Source organism: Gymnoscopelus microlampas, assembly GCF_963454915.1.
Source record: "Gymnoscopelus microlampas genome assembly, chromosome: 10".
Lineage (NCBI taxonomy): Eukaryota > Metazoa > Chordata > Actinopteri > Myctophiformes > Myctophidae > Gymnoscopelus > Gymnoscopelus microlampas.
Genome location: NC_139947.1, coordinates 10039706 through 10057835, shown reverse-complemented (window position 1 = coordinate 10057835; position 18130 = coordinate 10039706). Strand labels below are relative to the sequence as shown.

The window sequence follows — 18130 nt, the reverse complement described above, 5'->3', positions numbered from 1 at the left end:
CACACACACACACACACACACACACACACACACACACACACACACACACACACACACACACACACACACACACACACACACACACACACACACACACACACACACCTACTAGCAGATATAGAAGAAGTGTATGTCAATAGATAATGAATGTGGCACACTGATTGGTGAAGAGTCTAGTCTAGTAAGTGAATAGTCACAGAGATGACCATGTCTCTGGTTTGATTCCAGTCAGAGTCATGTGTTCTACCAAGCCCCCAGAGCCACGGTAGAACCATGAACATATTAAGGTAGACGCCTCCTCCGACTCTGTGGCGTCTGTATAGAGGCCGCCATATTAGAGGGGGCACGCTTCCTGACTACTAGCCAATCACAGCGCGTCTTTTCCGAGACTTGGCAGAATCTAGTTGTATAAAAATACAACGGTATACAAGTCCCGGAAAAGACAATGAGATATCTAGGTTTCTATATCTATGGGTAGAACAGTGAAGTGGCCGTCGCCTGGTGGTCAAATCTGAGATTGCAATGCTTCCGCATTTAAAACGCTACTGCGCATGCTTCTACCGTTTGAAACCCTAGTGCGCCTGCTCGGTACTCAAGACTTCCGCATTTGGGCACCCAAATTTGGTGTCCAAATGCGGAAGTAGGAGGTACTTCCAAGTGCTTCAAACCATAGATATAGAAACCCAGATACCTCATAGGCCTCTGCAGTTCATTGGAGCGACCTGTATCGCAATACCTTGTACATTCGGTAGGCCTCTGATTGGCCTACCGAACGTCCCCTTTTGTGACGCACACAGAAATTTTCCGAGGGAAGGCGGAAGCCAGAGGGAGGGTGGAAGCCAGCTATTCATTGAAATGAATAGCTGGGGGCGGGCAGTCCGCCCTCTAGATATAACTCTATGCTTTCTCCCCTCAGCTTCCTGTCACTCAACACACTAAGAAGACTAAAGGAACACTCACACACCAACATAACAAAGTGAATGTCCACAGAGGTTTGGCAGATGCAAAACATATTATTCTTTATTAATGATCCATAGTGAGACAAATAAAAAGTGTTACCAAAAAGGGTTTTAAGTGGTTACAAAAAGCATCATCAGTCTGCCATGAAAAGTAAAAACACACTGTGTCGACACACACAGAGATCAATGCAACAAATGTAAACTAATATACAATCTAATGTTAAAGAACATCACCATGATTGAAAACGGCACAATGTAACACACTAAATAATGCAATAATTACCCAAAGAAAAGATTTAGAATTAGAGTGCTTTTGAGATGTATGCAACATGGTGATTCTATATTTTATGGGTAGACTAGAAATACAACAATAAAAGTATCTTATTATTACTCTGATATATCTTAGAAAAGTACCCCGACTCCCCAACATTATTATTATTGTTTTTACATTGTTTCCTTTTATATTAAAGTTATATTATCAATAAAATCCTCATGGCCCACATCTTGAGAATCACTGGTGTAGATGATGATATCACAGATCAGAGAGACACTTGTTCATGTTGACCGTCCTCGACCACAACACAATCATATGGATTCTAAAAATCAACAGGTATTACTCTTTATAGACTTCATAGTTTGTCATCATCATCAACCGAGCCACCCGAGCGCCAATTTGGGGGGCAATTGGGGGGACAATTTACCGAAACTTTCGTTTCGGTAAAAGGAAAATTTACCAACATTTTTTCGTCACCAGCATTTTTTCGTCACCAGCATTTTTTGTCATTTTTCGTCACCAGCATTTTTTCGTCATTTTTCGTCATCAGCATTTTTCGTCATTTTTCGTCACCAGCATTTTTTCCTCACCAGCATTTTTTCGTCACCAGCATTTTTCGTCATTTTTCGTCAACAGCATTTTTTCGTCACCAGCATTTTTCGTCATTTTCCGTCACCAGCATTTTTCGTCATTTTTCGTCACCAGCATTTTTTTCGTCACCAGCATTTTTCGTCATTTTTCGTCACCAGCATTTTAAAAAAAAGTATCAATACTACAATGTAGAAGTACTCTGTTACAAGTAAAAGTCCGGAATTCAAAATGTACTTGAGTAAAAGTACAAAAGTATTGGCATCAAAATGGACTTAAAGTCCATGGACTTTACTGGAGTAAAAGTAAAAGTGCTTAAAAAGAAACTGGAAATACTCCAGTAAAGTAACAGTACAGTAGTACAGTACTTGAGTAAAATGACGAAAAATGCTGGTGACGAAAAAAATGCTGGTGACGAAAAAATGCTGGTGACGAAAAATGACGAAATATGCTGGTGACGAAAAAATGCTGGTGACGAAAAATGACGAAAAATGCTGGTGACGAAAAAATGATGGTGACGAAAAATGACGAAAAATGCTGGTGACGAAAAATGACGAAAAATGCTGGTGACGAAAAAAATGCTGGTGACGAAAAAATGCTGGTGACGAAAAATGACGAAAAATGCTGGTGACGAAAAATGACGAAAAATGCTGGTGACGAAAAAAATGCTGGTGACGAAAAATGACGAAAAATGCTGGTGACGAAAAAATGCTGATGACGAAAAATGACAAAAAATGCTGGTGACGAAAAATGACGAAAAATGCTGGTGACGAAAAAATGCTGGTGACGAAAAATGACGAAAAATGCTGGTGACGAAAAAAATGCTGGTGACGAAAAAATGCTGGTGACGAAAAAAATTTCGTCCAGCATTTTTTCGTCACCAGCATTTTTTTCGTCACCAGCATTTTTCGTCATTTTTCGTCACCAGCATTTTTTGTCATTTTTTTTGTCACCAGCATTTTTTCGTCACCAGCATTTTTCGTCATTTTTCGTCACCAGCATTTTTCGTCACCAGCATTTTTCGTCACCAGCATTTTTTGTCATTTTTCGTCACCAGCATTTTTTCGTCACCAGCATTTTTCGTCATTTTTCGTCACCAGCATTTTTTCGTCACCAGCGTTTTTCGTCATCTTTCGTCACCAGCATTTTTTGTCATTTTTCGTCACCAGCATTTTTTCGTCACCAGCATTTTTCGTCATTTTTCGTCACCAGCATTTTTCGTCATTTTTCGTCACCAGCATTTTTTCGTCACCAGCATATTTCGTCATTTTTCGTCACCTGCATTTTTCGTCACCAGCATTTTTCGTCATTTTTCGTCACCAGCATCTTTTGTCATTTTTCGTCACTTTTCGTGACGAAAAATGAAAAATGACGAAAAATGCTGGTGACGAAAAATGACAAAAAATGCTGGTGACGAAAAATGACGAAAAATGCTGGTGACGAAAAAATGCTGGTGACGAAAAAATGCTGGTGACGAAAAATGACGAAAAAATGCTGGTGACGAAAAATGACAAAAAATGCTGGTGACGAAAAATGACGAAAAATGCTGGTGACGAAAAAATGCTGGTGACGAAAAAATGCTGGTGACGAAAAATGACGAAAAATGCTGGTGACGAAAAATGCTGGTGACGAAAAAATGCTGGTGACGAAAAATGACGAAAAATGCTGGTGACGAAAAATGACGAAAAATGCTGGTGACGAAAAAATGCTGGTGACGAAAAATGACAAAAAATGCTGGTGACGAAAAATGACGAAAAATGCTGGTGACGAAAAAATGATGGTGACGAAAAATGACGAAAAATGCTGGTGACGAGAAAATGCTGGTGACGAAAAATGACGAAAAATGCTGGTGACGAAAAATGACAAAAAATGCTGGTGACGAAAAATGCTGGTGACGAAAAATGCTGGTGACGAAAAAATGCTGGTGACGAAAAATGACGAAAAAATGCTGGTGACGAAAAATGACGAAAAATGCTGGTGACGAAAAAATGCTGGTGACGAAAAATGACGAAAAATGCTGGTGACGAAAAATGACAAAAATGCTGGTGACGAAAAAAATGCTGGTGACGAAAAAATGCTGGTGACGAAAAATGACGAAAAATGCTGGTGACGAAAAATGACGAAAAATGCTGGTGAAGAAAAAATGCTGGTGAAGAAAAATGACAAAAAATGCTGGTGACGAAAAATGACGAAAAATGCTGGTGACGAAAAAATGCTGGTGACAAAAAATGACGAAAAATGATGGTGACGAAAAAATGCTGGTGACGAAAAATGACAAAAAATGCTGGTGACGAAAAATGACAAAAAATGCTGGTGACGAAAAATGACGAAAAATGCTGGTGACAAAAAAAATGCTGGTGACGAAAAAATGCTGGTGACGAAAAATGACGAAAAAATGCTGGTGACGAAAAATGACAAAAAATGCTGGTGACGAAAAATGACGAAAAATGCTGGTGACGAAAAAATGCTGGTGACGAAAAATGACAAAAAATGCTGGTGACGAAAAAATGCTGGTGACGAAAAATGCTGGTGACGAAAAATGACGAAAAAATGCTGGTGACGAAAAATGATAAAAAATGCTGGTGACGAAAAATGACGAAAAATGCTGGTGGCGAGAAAATGCTGGTGACGAAAAATGACAAAAAATGCTGGTGACGAAAAATGCTGGTGACGAAAAATGACGAAAAAATGCTGGTGACGAAAAATGATAAAAAATGCTGGTGACGAAAAATGACGAAAAATGCTGGTGGCGAAAAAATGCTGGTGACTAAAAATGACAAAAAATGCTGGTGACGAAAAAATGCTGGTGACGAAAAATGACAAAAAATGCTGGTGACGAAAAAATGCTGGTGACGAAAAATGACAAAAAATGCTGGTGACGAAAAAATGCTGGTGACGAAAAATGACAAAAAATGCTGGTGACGAAAAAATGCTGGTGACGAAAAATGACGAGATATGCTGGTGACGAAAAAATGCTGGTGACGAAAAATGACAAAAAATGCTGGTGACGAAAAAATGCTGGTGACGAAAAAATGCTGGTGACGAAAAAATTTTTCGTCATTTTTCGTCACCAGCATTTTTTATCATTTTTCGTCACCAGCATTTTTCGTCATTTTTCGTCACCAGCATTTTTCGTCACCAGCATTTTTCGTCACCAGCATTTTTTCGTCACCAGCATTTTTCGTCACCAGCATTTTTTCGTCACCAGCATATTTCGTCATTTTTCGTCACCAGCATTTTTTCGTCACTAGCATTTTTTGTCATTTTTCGTCACCAGCATTTTTTCGTCACCAGCATTTTTCGTCATTTTTCTTCACCAGCATTTTTTCGTCACCAGCATTTTTCGTCATTTTTCGTCACCAGCATTTTTTCGTCACCAGCATTTTTGTCATTTTTCGTCACCAGCATTTTTTGTCATTTTTCGTCACCAGCATTTTTCGTCATTTTTCGTCACCAGCATTTTTTCGTCACCAGCATTTTTCGTCATTTTTCGTCACCAGCATTTTTTCGTCACCAGCATTTTTCGTCATTTTTCGTCACCAGCATTTTTTGCCATCAGCATTTTTTCGTCACCAGCATTTTTTCGTCATTTTTCGTCACCAGCATTTTTCGTCATTTTTCGTCACCAGCATTTTTTCGTCACCAGCATTTTTCGTCATTTTTCGTCACCATCATTTTTTCGTCACCATCATTTTTTCGTCACCAGCATTTTTTGTCATTTTTCGTCACCAGCATTTTTTTGTCACCAGCATTTTTCGTCATTTTTCGTCACCAGCATTTTTTCGTCACCAGCATTTTTCGTCATTTTTAGTCACCAGCATTTTTCGTCATTTTTCGTCACCAGCATTTTTCGTCATTTTTCGTCACCAGCATTTTTTCGTCACCAGCATTTTTTCGTCACCAGCATTTTTGTCATTTTTAGTCACCAGCATTTTTCGTCATTTTTCGTCACCAGCATTTTTCGTCATTTTTCGTCACCAGCATTTTTTATCATTTTTCGTCACCAGCATTTTTCGTCATTTTTCGTCACCAGCATCTTTTGTCATTTTTCGTCATCAGCATTTTTTCGTCACCAGCATTTTTCGTCATTTTTCGTCACCAGCAGTTTTTGTCATTTTTCGTCACCAGCATTTTTTCGTCACTAGCATTTTTCGTCATTTTTCGTCACCAGCATTTTTTCGTCACCAGCATATTTCGTCATTTTTCGTCACCAGTATTTTTCGTCATTTTTCGTCACCAGCATTTTTTCGCCACCAGCAGTTTTCGTCATTTTTCGTCACCAGCATTTTTTATCATTTTTCGTCACCAGCATTTTTCGTCATTTTTCGTCACCAGCATTTTTCGTCACCAGCATTTTTCGTCACCAGCATTTTTTCGTCACCAGCATTTTTCGTCACCAGCATTTTTTTCGTCACCAGCATATTTCGTCATTTTTCGTCACCAGCATTTTTTCGTCACTAGCATTTTTTGTCATTTTTCGTCACCAGCATTTTTTCGTCACCAGCATTTTTTGTCATTTTTCGTCACCAGCATTTTTTCGTCACCAGCATTTTTCGTCATTTTTCGTCACCAGCATTTTTTCGTCACCAGCATTTTTCGTCATTTTTCGTCACCAGCATTTTTTCGTCACCAGCATATTTCGTCATTTTTCGTCACCAGCATTTTTTCGTCACCAGCATTTTTTGTCATTCTTCGTCACCAGCATTTTTCCGTCATCAGCATTTTTTGTCATTTTTCGTCACCAGCATTTTTTCGCCACCAGCATTTTTCGTCATTTTTCGTCACCAGCATTTTTTATCATTTTTCGTCACCAGCATTTTTCGTCATTTTTCGTCACCAGCATTTTTTCGTCATTTTTCTTCACCAGAAATGACGAAAAACGCTGGTGACGAAAAAATGCTGGTGACGAAAAATGACGAAAAATGCTGGTGACGAAAAATGCTGGTGACGAAAAAATGCTGGTGACGAAAAATGACGAAAAATGCTGGTGACGAAAAAATGCTGGTGACGAAAAATGACAAAAAATGCTAGTGACGAAAAAATGCTGGTGACGAAAAATGACAAAAAATGCTAAAAATGCTGGTGACGAAAAATGCTGGTGACGAAAAATGACGAAAAATGCTGGTGACGAAAAATTATAAAAAATGCTGGTGACGAAAAATGACGAAAAATGCTGGTGGCAAAAAAATGCTGGTGACGAAAAATGACGAAAAATACTGGTGACGAAAAATGACGAAATATGCTGGTGACGAAAAAATGCTGGTGACGAAAAATGACGAAAAATGCTAGTGACGAAAAAATGCTGGTGACGAAAAATGACAAAAACTGCTGGTGACGAAAAATGACGAAAAATGCTGGTGACGAAAAAATGCTGATGACGAAAAATGACAAAAAATGCTGGTGACGAAAAATGACGAAAAATGCTGGTGACGAAAAAATGCTGGTGACGAAAAATGACAAAAAATGCTGGTGACGAAAAATGACGAAAAATGCTGGTGACGAAAAAATGCTGGTGACGAAAAATGACAAAAAATGCTAGTGACGAAAAAATGCTGGTGACGAAAAATGACGAAATATGCTGGTGACGAAAAAATGCTGGTGACGAAAAATGCTGGTGACGAAAAATGACAAAAAATGCTGGTGACGAAAAATGCTGGTGACGAAAAATGACGAAAAATGCTGGTGACTAAAAATGACGAAAAATGCTGGTGACGAAAAAATGCTGGTGACGAAAAATGACGAAAAATGCTGGTGACGAAAAATGACGAAAAATGCTGGTGACGAAAAAATGCTGGTGACGAAAAATGACAAAAAATGCTGGTGACGAAAAATTACGAAAAATGCTGGTGACGAAAAAATGCTGGTGACGAAAAATGCTGGTGACGAAAAATGACAAAAAATGCTGGTGACGAAAAATGACGAAAAATGCTGGTGACGAAAAATGACGAAAAATGCTGGTGACTAAAAATGACAAAAATGCTGGTGACGAAAAATGACGAAAAATGCTGGTGACGAAAAATGACGAAAAATGCTGGTGACTAAAAATGACGAAAAATGCTGGTGACGAAAAAATGCTGGTGACGAAAAATGACGAAAAATGCTGGTGACAAAAAAATGCTGGTGACGAAAAATGACAAAAAATGCTGGTGACGAAAAAATGATGGTGACGAAAAATGACGAAAAATGCTGGTGACGAAAAAATGCTGGTGACGAAAAATGACGAAAAATGCTGGTGACGAAAAATGACGAAAAATGCTGGTGACGAAAAAATGCTGATGGCAAAAAATGCTGGTGACGAAAAATGACGAAAAATGCTGGTGACGAAAAATGACGAAAAATGCTGGTGGCAAAAAAATACTGGTGACGAAAAATGACGAAATATGCTGGTGACGAAAAAATGCTGGTGACGAAAAATGACGAAAAATGCTAGTGACGAAAAAATGCTGGTGACGAAAAATGACAAAAACTGCTGGTGACGAAAAATGACGAAAAATGCTGGTGACGAAAAAATGCTGATGACGAAAAATGACAAAAAATGCTGGTGACGAAAAATGCTGGTGACGAAAAATGACGAAAAATGCTGGTGACTAAAAATGACGAAAAATGCTGGTGACGAAAAAATGCTGGTGACGAAAAATGACGAAAAATGCTGGTGACGAAAAATGACGAAAAATGCTGGTGACGAAAAAATGCTGGTGACGAAAAATGACAAAAAATGCTGGTGACGAAAAATTACGAAAAATGCTGGTGACGAAAAAATGCTGGTGACGAAAAATGCTGGTGACGAAAAATGACAAAAAATGCTGGTGACGAAAAATGACGAAAAATGCTGGTGACGAAAAATGACGAAAAATGCTGGTGACTAAAAATGACAAAAATGCTGGTGACGAAAAATGACGAAAAATGCTGGTGACGAAAAATGACGAAAAATGCTGGTGACTAAAAATGACGAAAAATGCTGGTGACGAAAAAATGCTGGTGACGAAAAATGACGAAAAATGCTGGTGACAAAAAAATGCTGGTGACGAAAAATGACAAAAAATGCTGGTGACGAAAAAATGATGGTGAAGAAAAATGACGAAAAATGCTGGTGACTAAAAATGACGAAAAATGCTGGTGACGAAAAAATGCTGGTGACGAAAAATGACGAAAAATGCTGGTGACAAAAAAATGCTGGTGACGAAAAATGACAAAAAATGCTGGTGACGAAAAAATGATGGTGACGAAAAATGACGAAAAATGCTGGTGACAAAAAAATGCTGGTGACGAAAAATGACAAAAACTGCTGGTGACGAAAAATGACGAAAAATGCTGGTGACGAAAAAATGCTGATGACGAAAAATGACGAAAAATACTGGTGACGAAAAATGACGAAATATGCTGGTGACGAAAAAATGCTGGTGACGAAAAATGACGAAAAATGCTAGTGACGAAAAAATGCTGGTGACGAAAAATGACAAAAACTGCTGGTGACGAAAAATGACGAAAAATGCTGGTGACGAAAAAATGCTGATGACGAAAAATGACAAAAAATGCTGGTGACGAAAAATGCTGGTGACGAAAAAATGCTGGTGACGAAAAATGACGAAAAATGCTGGTGACGAAAAAATGCTGGTGACGAAAAATGACAAAAAATGCTAGTGACGAAAAAATGCTGGTGACGAAAAATGACAAAAAATGCTAAAAATGCTGGTGACGAAAAATGCTGGTGACGAAAAATGACGAAAAATGCTGGTGACGAAAAATTATAAAAAATGCTGGTGACGAAAAATGACGAAAAATGCTGGTGGCAAAAAAATGCTGGTGACGAAAAATGACGAAAAATACTGGTGACGAAAAATGACGAAATATGCTGGTGACGAAAAAATGCTGGTGACGAAAAATGACGAAAAATGCTAGTGACGAAAAAATGCTGGTGACGAAAAATGACAAAAACTGCTGGTGACGAAAAATGACGAAAAATGCTGGTGACGAAAAAATGCTGATGACGAAAAATGACAAAAAATGCTGGTGACGAAAAATGACGAAAAATGCTGGTGACGAAAAAATGCTGGTGACGAAAAATGACAAAAAATGCTGGTGACGAAAAATGACGAAAAATGCTGGTGACGAAAAAATGCTGGTGACGAAAAATGACAAAAAATGCTAGTGACGAAAAAATGCTGGTGATGAAAAATGACGAAATATGCTGGTGACGAAAAAATGCTGGTGACGAAAAATGCTGGTGACGAAAAATGACAAAAAATGCTGGTGACGAAAAATGCTGGTGACGAAAAATGACGAAAAATGCTGGTGACTAAAAATGACGAAAAATGCTGGTGAACGAAAAAATGCTGGTGACGAAAAATGACGAAAAATGCTGGTGACGAAAAATGACGAAAAATGCTGGTGACGAAAAAATGCTGGTGACGAAAAATGACAAAAAATGCTGGTGACGAAAAATTACGAAAAATGCTGGTGACGAAAAAATGCTGGTGACGAAAAATGCTGGTGACGAAAAATGACAAAAAATGCTGGTGACGAAAAATGACGAAAAATGCTGGTGACGAAAAATGACGAAAAATGCTGGTGACTAAACATGACAAAAATGCTGGTGACGAAAAATGACGAAAAATGCTGGTGACGAAAAATGACGAAAAATGCTGGTGACTAAAAATGACGAAAAATGCTGGTGACGAAAAAATGCTGGTGACGAAAAATGACGAAAAATGCTGGTGACAAAAAAATGCTGGTGACGAAAAATGACAAAAAATGCTGGTGACGAAAAAATGATGGTGACGAAAAATGCTGGTGACGAAAAAATGCTGGTGACGAAAAATGACGAAAAATGCTGGTGACGAAAAATGACGAAAAATGCTGGTGACGAAAAAATGCTGATGGCAAAAAATGCTGGTGACGAAAAATGACGAAAAATGCTGGTGACGAAAAATGACGAAAAATGCTGGTGGCAAAAAAATACTGGTGACGAAAAATGACGAAATATGCTGGTGACGAAAAAATGCTGGTGACGAAAAATGACGAAAAATGCTAGTGACGAAAAAATGCTGGTGACGAAAAATGACAAAAACTGCTGGTGACGAAAAATGACGAAAAATGCTGGTGACGAAAAAATGCTGATGACGAAAAATGACAAAAAATGCTGGTGACGAAAAATGCTGGTGACGAAAAATGACGAAAAATGCTGGTGACTAAAAATGACGAAAAATGCTGGTGACGAAAAAATGCTGGTGACGAAAAATGACGAAAAATGCTGGTGACGAAAAATGACGAAAAATGCTGGTGACGAAAAAATGCTGGTGACGAAAAATGACAAAAAATGCTGGTGACGAAAAATTACGAAAAATGCTGGTGACGAAAAAATGCTGGTGACGAAAAATGCTGGTGACGAAAAATGACAAAAAATGCTGGTGACGAAAAATGACGAAAAATGCTGGTGACGAAAAATGACGAAAAATGCTGGTGACTAAAAATGACAAAAATGCTGGTGACGAAAAATGACGAAAAATGCTGGTGACGAAAAATGACGAAAAATGCTGGTGACTAAAAATGACGAAAAATGCTGGTGACGAAAAAATGCTGGTGACGAAAAATGACGAAAAATGCTGGTGACAAAAAAATGCTGGTGACGAAAAATGACAAAAAATGCTGGTGACGAAAAAATGATGGTGAAGAAAAATGACGAAAAATGCTGGTGACTAAAAATGACGAAAAATGCTGGTGACGAAAAAATGCTGGTGACGAAAAATGACGAAAAATGCTGGTGACAAAAAAATGCTGGTGACGAAAAATGACAAAAAATGCTGGTGACGAAAAAATGATGGTGACGAAAAATGACGAAAAATGCTGGTGACGAAAAAATGCTGGTGACGAAAAATGACAAAAACTGCTGGTGACGAAAAATGACGAAAAATGCTGGTGACGAAAAAATGCTGATGACGAAAAATGACGAAAAATACTGGTGACGAAAAATGACGAAATATGCTGGTGACGAAAAAATGCTGGTGACGAAAAATGACGAAAAATGCTAGTGACGAAAAAATGCTGGTGACGAAAAATGACAAAAACTGCTGGTGACGAAAAATGACGAAAAATGCTGGTGACGAAAAAATGCTGATGACGAAAAATGACAAAAAATGCTGGTGACGAAAAATGCTGGTGACGAAAAATGACGAAAAATGCTGGTGACTAAAAATGACGAAAAATGCTGGTGACGAAAAAATGCTGGTGACGAAAAATGACGAAAAATGCTGGTGACGAAAAATGACGAAAAATGCTGGTGACGAAAAAATGCTGGTGACGAAAAATGACAAAAAATGCTGGTGACGAAAAATTACGAAAAATGCTGGTGACGAAAAAATGCTGGTGACGAAAAATGCTGGTGACGAAAAAAGACAAAAAATGCTGGTGACGAAAAATGACGAAAAATGCTGGTGACGAAAAATGACGAAAAATGCTGGTGACTAAAAATGACAAAAATGCTGGTGACGAAAAATGACGAAAAATGCTGGTGACGAAAAATGACGAAAAATGCTGGTGACTAAAAATGACGAAAAATGCTGGTGACGAAAAAATGCTGGTGACGAAAAATGACGAAAAATGCTGGTGACAAAAAAATGCTGGTGACGAAAAATGACAAAAAATGCTGGTGACGAAAAAATGATGGTGAAGAAAAATGACGAAAAATGCTGGTGACGAAAAAATGCTGGTGACGAAAAATGACGAAAAATGCTGGTGACGAAAAATGACGAAAAATGCTGGTGACGAAAAAATGCTGATGGCAAAAAATGCTGGTGACGAAAAATGACGAAAAATGCTGGTGACGAAAAAATGCTGGTGACGAAAAATGACGAAAAATGCTGGTGACGAAAAAATGCTGGTGACGAAAAATGACGAAAAATGCTGGTGACGAAAAATGACAAAAAATGCTGGTGACGAAAAATGACAAAAATGCTGGTGACGAAAAAATGCTGGTGACGAAAAATGACGAAAAATGCTGGTGACGAAAAATGACGAAAAATGCTGGTGACGAAAAAATGCTGGTGACGAAAAATGACGAAAAATGCTGGTGACGAAAAAATGCTGGTGACGAAAAATGACAAAAAATGCTGGTGACGAAAAATTACGAAAAATGCTGGTGACGAAAAAATGCTGGTGACGAAAAATGACGAAATATGCTGGTGACGAAAAAATGCTGGTGACGAAAAATGCTGGTGACGAAAAATGACAAAAAATGCTGGTGACGAAAAATGACGAAAAATGCTGGTGACGAAAAAATGCTGATGGCAAAAAATGCTGGTGACGAAAAATGACGAAAAATGCTGGTGACGAAAAAATGCTGGTGACGAAAAATGACGAAAAATGCTGGTGACGAAAAAATGCTGGTGACGAAAAATGACGAAAAATGCTGGTGACGAAAAATGACGAAAAATGCTGGTGACGAAAAAATGCTGGTGACGAAAAATGACGAAAAATGCTGGTGACGAAAAATGACGAAAAATGCTGGTGACGAAAAATGACGAAAAATGCTGGTGACGAAAAAATGCTGGTGACGAAAAATGACAAAAAATGCTGGTGACGAAAAATGACGAAAAATGCTGGTGACGAAAAAATGCTGGTGACGAAAAATGACGAAAAATGCTGGTGACGAAAAAAATGCTGGTGACGAAAAAATGCTGGTGACGAAATGTTTTTCGTCATTTTTCGTCACCAGCATTTTTTGTCATTTTTCGTCACCAGCATTTTTTCGTCACCAGCATTTTTCGTCATTTTTCGTCACCAGCATTTTTTCCTCATCAGCATTTTTTGTCATTTTTCGTCACCAGCATTTTTTCGCCACCAGCATTTTTCGTCATTTTTCGTCACCAGCATTTTTTATCATTTTTCGTCACCAGCATTTTTTTGTCATTTTTCGTCATCAGCATTTTTTCGTCACCAGCATTTTTCGTCATTTTTCGTCACCAGCAGTTTTTGTCATTTTTCGTCACCAGCATTTTTTCGTCACTAGCATTTTTCGTCATTTTTCGTCACCTGCATTTTTTCGTCACCAGCATATTTCGTCATTTTTCGTCACCAGTATTTTTCGTCATTTTTCGTCACCAGCATTTTTTCGCCACCAGCAGTTTTCGTCATTTTTCGTCACCAGCATTTTTTATCATTTTTCGTCACCAGCATTTTTCGTCATTTTTCGTCACCAGCATTTTTCGTCACCAGCATTTTTTCGTCACCAGCATTTTTCGTCACCAGCATTTTTTTCGTCACCAGCATATTTCGTCATTTTTCGTCACCAGCATTTTTTATCATTTTTCGTCACCAGCATTTTTCGTCATTTTTCGTCACCAGCATTTTTCGTCACCAGCATTTTTCGTCACCAGCATTTTTTCGTCACCAGCATTTTTCGTCACCAGCATTTTTTCGTCACCAGCATTTTTCGTCATTTTTCGTCACCAGCAGTTTTTGTCATTTTTCGTCACCAGCATTTTTCGTCATTTTTCGTCACCAGCATTTTTTCGTCACCAGCATATTTCGTCATTTTTCGTCACCAGCATTTTTTCGTCACCAGCATTTTTCGTCATTTTTCGTCACCAGCATTTTTTGTCATTTTTCGTCACCAGCATTTTTCGTCACCAGCATTTTTCGTCACCAGCATTTTTTCGTCACCAGCATTTTTCGTCACCAGCATTTTTTCGTCACCAGCATATTTCGTCATTTTTCGTCACCAGCATTTTTTCGTCACTAGCATTTTTTGTCATTTTTCGCCACCAGCATTTTTTCGTCACCAGCATTTTTTCTCATTTTTCGTCACCAGCATTTTTTCGTCACCAGCATTTTTCGTCATTTTTCGTCACCAGCATTTTTCGTCATTTTTCGTCACCAGCATTTTTTATCATTTTTCGTCACCAGCATTTTTTGTCATTTTTCGTCACCAGCATTTTTTCGTCATTTTTCGTCACCAAAAATGACGAAAAATGCTGTTGACGAAAAAATGCTGGTGACGAAAAATGACGAAAAATGCTGGTGACGAAAAAATGCTGGTGACGAAAAATGATGAAAGATGCTGGTGACGAAAAAATGCTGGTGACGAAAAATGACGAAAAATGCTGGTGACGAAAAATGACGAAAAATGCTGGTGACAAAAAAAATGCTGGTGACAAAAAAAATGCTGGTGACGAAAAAAAAAATTTCGTCACCAGCATTTTTTCGTCACCAGCATTTTTCGTCATTTTTCGTCACCAGCATTTTTCGTCATTTTTCGTCACCAGCATTTTTCGTCATTTTTTGTCACCAGCATTTTTTCGTCACCAGCATTTTTTCGTCACCAGCATTTTTTTCGTCACCAGCATTTTTCGTCATTTTACTTAAGTACTGTACTACTGTACTGTTACTTTACTGGAGTATTTCCAGTTTCTTTTTAAGCACTTTTACTTTTACCCCAGTAAAGTCCATGGACTTTAAGTCCATTTTGATGCCAATACTTTTGTACTTTTACTCAAGTACATTTTGAATTCCGGACTTTTACTTGTAACAGAGTACTTCTACATTGTAGTATTGATACTTTTTTTTAAAATGCTGGTGACGAAAAATGACAAAAAATGCTGGTGACGAAAAATGACAAAAATGCTGGTGACGAAAAAATGCTGGTGACGAAAAATGACGAAAAATGCTGGTGACGAAAAATGACGAAAAATGCTGGTGACGAAAAAATGCTGGTGACGAAAAATGACGAAAAATGCTGGTGACGAAAAATGACGAAAAATGCTGGTGACGAAAAATGACGAAAAATGCTGGTGACGAAAAATGACAAAAAATGCTGGTGACGAAAAATGACGAAAAATGCTGGTGACGAAAAAAATGCTGGTGACGAAAAAATGCTGGTGACGAAATTTTTTTCGTCATTTTTCGTCACCAGCATTTTTTGTCATTTTTCGTCACCAGCATTTTTTCCTCATCAGCATTTTTTGTCATTTTTCGTCACCAGCATTTTTTCGCCACCAGCATTTTTCGTCATTTTTCGTCACCAGCATTTTTTATCATTTTTCGTCACCAGCATTTTTTGTCATTTTTCGTCATCAGCATTTTTTCGTCACCAGCATTTTTCGTCATTTTTCGTCACCAGCAGTTTTTGTCATTTTTCGTCACCAGCATTTTTTGTCATTTTTCGTCATCAGCATTTTTTCGTCACCAGCATTTTTCGTCATTTTTCGTCACCAGCAGTTTTTGTCATTTTTCGTCACCAGCATTTTTTCGTCACTAGCATTTTTCGTCATTTTTCGTCACCAGCATTTTTTCGTCACCAGCATATTTCGTCATATTTCGTCACCAGTATTTTTCGTCATTTTTCGTCACCAGCATTTTTTCGCCACCAGCATATTTCGTCATTTTTCGTCACCAGCATTTTTCGTCATTTTTCGTCACCAGCATTTTTCGTCACCAGCATTTTTCGTCATTTTTCGTCACCAGCATTTTTTCGTCACCAGCATTTTTTCGTCACCAGCATTTTTTTCGTCACCAGCATTTTTCGTCATTTTACTTAAGTACTGTACTACTGTACTGTTACTTTACTGGAGTATTTCCAGTTTCTTTTTAAGCACTTTTACTTTTACTCCAGTAAAGTCCATGGACTTTAAGTCCATTTTGATGCCAATACTTTTGTACTTTTACTCAAGTACATTTTGAATTCCGGACTTTTACTTGTAACAGAGTACTTCTACATTGTAGTATTGATACTTTTTTTTAAAATGCTGGTGACGAAAAATGACGAAAAATGCTGGTGACGAAAAAAATGCTGGTGACGAAAAATGACGAAAAATGCTGGTGACGAAAAATGACGAAAAATGCTGGTGACGAAAAAATGCTGTTGACGAAAAATGACGAAAAATGCTGGTGACGAAAAAATGCTGGTGACGAAAAATGACGAAAAATGCTGGTGACGAAAAAAATGCTGGTGACGAAAAATGTCGAAAAATGCTGATGACGAAAAATGACGAAAAAATGCTGGTGACGAAAAATGACAAAAAATGCTGGTGACGAAAAAATGCTGGTGACGAAAAAAAGCATTTTTTCGTCACCAGCATTTTTTTCGTCATTTTTCGTCACCAGCATTTTTTCGTCACCAGCATCTTTCGTCATTTTTCGTCACTTTTCGTGACGAAAAATGAAAAATGACGAAAAATGCTGGTGACGAAAAATGACGAAAAATGCTGGTGACGAAAAAATGCTGGTGACGAAAAATGACAAAAAATGCAGGTGACGAAAAATGACGAAAAATGCTGGTGACGAAAAAATGCTGGTGACGAAAAAAAGCATTTTTTCGTCACCAGCATTTTTTTCGTCATTTTTCGTCACCAGCATTTTTTCGTCACCAGCATCTTTCGTCATTTTTCGTCACTTTTCGTGACGAAAAATGAAAAATGACGAAAAATGCTGGTGACGAAAAATGACGAAAAATGCTGGTGACGAAAAAATGCTGGTGACGAAAAATGACAAAAAATGCAGGTGACGAAAAATGACGAAAAATGCTGGTGACGAAAAAATGCTGGTGACGAAAAAAAGCATTTTTTCGTCACCAGCATTTTTTTCGTCATTTTTTGTCACCAGCATTTTTTCGTCACCAGCATCTTTCGTCATTTTTCGTCACTTTTCGTGACGAAAAATGAAAAAAGACGAAAAATGCTGGTGACGAAAAATGACGAAAAATGCTGGTGACGAAAAAATGCTGGTGACGAAAAATGACAAAAAATGCTGGTGACGAAAAATGACGAAAAATGCTGGTGACGAAAAAATGCTGGTGACGAAAAATGACGAAAAAATGCTGGTGACGAAAAATGACGAAAAAATGCTGGTGACGAAAAATGACAAAAAATCTTGGTGACGAAAAATGACGAAAAATGCTGCTGACGAAAAAATGCTGGTGACGAAAAATGACAAAAAATGCTGGTGACGAAAAAATGCTGGTGTCGTCGTTTTCCGTCACCAGCATTTTTTCGTCACCAGCATTTTTCGTCATTTTTCGTCACCAGCATTTTTCGTCATTTTTCGTCACCAGCATTTTTCGTCATTTTTCGTCACCAGCATTTTTCGTCATTTTTCGTCACCAGCATTTTTTCGTCATTTTTCGTCACCAGCATTTTTTCGTCACCAGCATTTTTCGTCATTTTTCGTCACCAGCATTTTTTGTCATTTTTCGTCACCAGCATTTTTTCGTCACCAGCATTTTTCGTCATTTTTCGTCACCAGCATTTTTCGTCATTTTTCATTTTTCGTCACGAAAAGTGACGAAAAATGACGAAAGATGCTGGTGACGAAAAAATAA

The 18130-nt window shown here is 38.0% G+C and overlaps 1 protein-coding gene across 1 annotated transcript in view; it reads right to left on the bottom strand.

Moving 5' to 3' along the window:
* Positions 1-1082: 1082 nt before the first annotated feature.
* The window catches only part of LOC311053419 (E3 ubiquitin-protein ligase TRIM39-like), a 479738-nt gene continuing 462690 nt past the window's right edge, over positions 1083-18130 (bottom strand). The window contains exon 2 of the mRNA XM_084068940.1: positions 1083-1121. The gene's annotated coding sequence lies outside the window, so the exon portion shown is untranslated. The remainder of the gene's footprint in view (positions 1122-18130) is intronic.